The following is a 4,456-nucleotide window of genomic DNA, read 5'->3' on the forward strand; positions in this document are numbered from 1 at the left end:
TTTTTAATCCAATCTGATAGCCTGTGCCTTTTGATTGGGGCATTTAGCCCATTTACATTCAGGGTAACCTTTGAAAGATATGAATTTAGTGCCACTGTATTGCCTGTAAGGTGATTGTTACTGTGTATTGTCTGTGTTCCTATCTGGTCTATGTTACATTTAGGCTCTCTCTTTGCTCAGAGGACCCCTTTCAGTATTTCTTGGAGGGCTGGTTTCGTGTTTGCAAATTCCTTTAGGTTTTGTTTGTCCTGGAAGCTTTTTATCTCTCCTTCTATTTTCAACGACAGCCTAGCTGGATATAGTATTCTTGGCTGCATATTTTTCTCATTTAGTGCTCTGAATATATCATGCCAGTCCTTTCTGGTCTGCCAGGTCTTTGTGGATAGGTCTGTTGCCAATCTACCATTGTAGTTTACAGATCTCTTGTCCCGAGCTGCTGTCAGGATTTTCTCTTTGTCTCTGAGACTCGTAAGTTTTACTATTAGATGTTGTGGTGTTGACCTATTTTTATTGGGTTTGAGGGGGGTTCTCTGTGCCTCCTGGATTTTGATGCCTGTTTTCTTCCCCAAATTAGGGAAGTTCTCTGCTATAATTTGCTCCAATATACCTTCTGCCCCCCCCCTCTCTTTCTTCTTCTTCTGGGATCCCAACCAGTCTAATATTGTTTTATCTTATGGTATCACTTATCTCTCAAATTCTGCCCTCATGATCCAGTAGTTGTTTATCTCTCTTTTATCAGCTTCTTTATTTTCCATCATTTGGTCTTCTATATCACTAATTCTCTCTTCTGCTTCGTTTATCCTAGCAGTTAGAGCCTCCATTTTTGATTGCACCTGATTAATAGCCTTTTTGATTTCGACTTGGTTAGATTTTTAGTTCTTTTATTTCTCAAGAAAGGGTTTCTTTAATATCTTCCATGCTTTTTTCAAGCCCAGTTAGTATCTTTAAAATCATCATTCTGAACTCTAGTTCTGACATCATACTAATCTCCATGTTGATTATGTCACTGGCAGTTGGTACTGCCTCTTGTTCTTTTTTTTTTTTTTTTGAGGTGATTTTTTCCATCTTGTCATTTTGTCCAGAGGAGAATAGATGAATGAGAGAACAAAATGCTAACAGGGTAACAACGACCCCAGAAAAATATACACTAAACAAATCAGAAGAGACCTGAAGTGGGGGGAAAAGAAAGGGAAAGAAAAAACAAAAGAAAAAGATAAAAACAGAATATGATCAAATATGATCAGACTGGTGCATAGATCAGTGCCACACACTAGATTTTGGGCGTATTTTGGTCTGTTAGAAGAAAGTGCCTCCCAAAATTTTAAAGAAAGAAAAACTTATATATGAACAAAAATAAGGGTTAATATGATGGAGGGATGGAATATGACTGTAAAGATGAAATTATAAAAGATTTTATAAAAGGATTTGATAAGATAAGAAATTGGTTGAAAAAAGAAAGAAGAGGAATTTAAAAAAAGAAAAAGGTAGAGAATGTGATCAGGCAGGAGACTAGAACAAAGCCATACACCAGAGATTTAGGGTATATTTTGTTCTGTTAGAAGAAACTGTATCCCAAAATTTTAAAGAAAGAACAATATAAGTTAACTACTATGAAGAGATAGAATATGACTCTAAAAATGAAAAATAAAAAAGATTTTTTAAAAAGGGATTGATAAGATGTTGGTTGTAAAAGGGAAAAAGAAAAAGAAAAAAAAGAAAAAGAAAAAACAAAATTAAAAATTTAACTTCAAGAGTTCGATCGGTAGCGGGAACAGAGAGCTGACTCCAGAGAACCCTGGTAACCATCACACCCCGGGAGGAGCCGCAGCTGCCGCAGCCGGCCCCAGTCACCATCACTACAACCATGAGCAGCGAGGCTGAGACCCAGCAGCCACACTCTGCCCCCCGCCCACCGCCCACGCCCTCAGCGCTGCAGACACCAAGCCCAGCACCACCGGCAGCAGCGCAGGAAGCGGCGGCCCGGGCAGCCTCACATTGCCGGCTTCTGCCTCCGGGGACAAGATCATGGCAACAAAGGTTTTGGGAACAGTAAAATGGTTCAATGTAAGAAACGGATATGGTTTCGTCAACAGGAATGACACCAAGGAAGATGTATTTGTACACCAGACCGCCATATAGAATAACCCCAGGAAGTACCTTAGCAGTGTAGGAGATGGAGAGACTGTGGAGTTTGATGTTGTTGAAGGAGAAAAGGGTATGGAGGCAGCAAATGTGACAGGCCCTGGTGGAGCTCCAGTGCAAGGCAGTAAATATGCAGCAGACCGTAACCATTATAGACACTATCCACGTCGCAGGGGTCCTCCACACAATTACCAGCAGAATTACCAGAAGAGTGAGAGTGGGGAAAAGATCAAGGGATCGGAAAGTGCTCCCAAAGGCCAGGCCCAACAGCGCCAGCCCTACCGCAGGTGAAGATTCCCACCTTACTACATGCGGAGACCCTATGGGCGTGGACCACAGTATTCCAACCCTCCTGTGCAGGGAGAAGTGATGGAAGGTGCTGACAACTAGGGTGCAGGAGAACAAGGTAGACCAGTGAGACAGAATATGTATCAGGGTTATAGACCACGATTCCGCAGGGTCCTCTTCGCCAAAGACAGCCTAGAGAGGATGGCAATGAGGAAGATAAGGAAAATCAAGGAGATGAGACCCAAGGTTAGCAGCTACCTCAACGTCGGTACCACCGCAACTTCAATTATCAAGGCAGACGCCCAGAAAACCCTAAACCACAAGATGGCAAAGAGACAATAGCAGCCGTTCCACCAGCTGAGAATTCCACTGCTCCCGAGGCTGAGCAGGGCCGGGCTGAGTAAATGCCGGCTTACCAACTCTACCATCATCCGGTTTAGTCATCCAACACGAAGAAATGAAGATGAAATTCCAGCAATAAGAAATGAAAAAAAGATTGGAGCTGAAGACCTTAAGTGCTTGCTTTTTGCCCACTGACCAGATAAATAGAACCATCTGCATTATCTATGCAGCATGGGGTTTTTATTATTTTTACCTAAAGACGTCTCTTTTTGGTAATGACAAACGTGTTTTAAAAAAAAAAACAACTGGTTTTTCTCAATACACCTTTAAAGGTTTTTAAATTGTTTCATATCTGGTCAAGTTGAGATTTTTAAGAACCTCATTTTTAATTTGTAATAAAAAGTTTACAACTTGATTTTTTCAAAAAAATCAACAAACGGCAAGCACCCATTAATAAAGGTCTTAAATAATTAAAAAAAAATTAACTTTGAAAGACTAAAGAATCGGGGGAGAGGGGGAAGCCATGACTTCTATGTGCTGTATTCCCCTAGTGCTGGTGTTCTGCCATTCTCATGGATCAGTAAACTTGGTCTTGGCTGGCTGTTCTTGCTGATCTTCTGGGGGAGGGGCCTGTTGCGGTGGTTCTCTAATGTCTTTGCTGGAGGCGGAATTGCCCCACCCTTGCGTGGGCCCGGCTAAGTACTCTGCTCGGGTTTGCTCTCGGGAGCTTTTGTTCCCTGCAAGCTTTCCACATAGCTTTGGAGGACAAGAATGAAAATGGTGGCCTCCCAATCTCCACCTCAGAGGAGCTGAGATCTTGGGGCCCCACTCCTCAGTGAGCCCCCAGAGAAAAGCAGTCAATCACTCCCATCTCCCCGTCTCCAGCCACACTCTGTGCTCACCCAGCCTGTGACTGAGCATTTTGATCTCTGGCATATGACCCCATTTGAAGTCTCCAAACCCAGCAGATTCCTGCAGTGCGCCCCTGTGCTGCTCCTCCCGGGGGAGGAAGGGGAGTCTCCAGATCTGCCACTTGTTGGGTCCCTGCTGGAGGAGCAGTGGCCTGACTGCGCCACAGATCACAGTTTATTGTAACCCTGAGCTGAGAGCCCACTCCTCAGCTCCCGCTTCCCAGCTCCAATACCTGGGAGCTCTGCCACACTCAGGCACCCCCAGTCTTTCTGTGACCCTGAGGGTCCTGAGACCACACTGTCCCAGCGAGGGTTCCACCCCCCACTTAGCCACTGGAGCTACATCCCTCAGCAGAGCAGACTTCTATAAGTTCTGATTTGGTGCTCCACTGCTCTATCATTTGCCAGTAGCCGGCTGATGGAGACTCCCCGCTATCTTCCCGAATATTGCCTCAGATTCACTTCTCCACATGTCCTAACTTCCAGAAAGTGGTCTCTTTTCTGTTCAGAGAGTTGCTGCTTTTCTTTTCTTTGATCTCCTGTTGAGTTCATAGGTGTTCAGAATGGTTTCTAGAGCTTTTTTTATATAGGAGGTTCAGCGGTATCTCAAAAGTTTCAAAAGACAGTCCAGCTGGGATATGGCCTCCTAGGAACCTCCTGACCACTGGGGGCCTCCAACAGCCCCGAAGCTCTCATTGAGACAATAGGCCACCATGTTAGCTTTAAAAAGGTTAAAGTTGTCCCAGCTTATGACAACAGAAACATCATGAACA

The 4,456-nt window shown here is 44.0% G+C and overlaps 1 pseudogene; it reads left to right on the plus strand.

The window, feature by feature from the left end:
• The first annotated feature begins 1,864 nt into the window (after positions 1–1,864).
• On the plus strand, positions 1,865–3,024 carry LOC114216417 (Y-box-binding protein 1 pseudogene; annotated as a pseudogene).
• Positions 3,025–4,456: the final 1,432 nt, after the last annotated feature.

This window comes from Eumetopias jubatus, unplaced genomic scaffold (genome assembly GCF_037043125.1).
Source record: "Eumetopias jubatus isolate StellerSeaLion01/CBP00866 unplaced genomic scaffold, mEumJub1_p1.0 scaffold_9, whole genome shotgun sequence".
Taxonomy (NCBI): domain Eukaryota; kingdom Metazoa; phylum Chordata; class Mammalia; order Carnivora; family Otariidae; genus Eumetopias; species Eumetopias jubatus.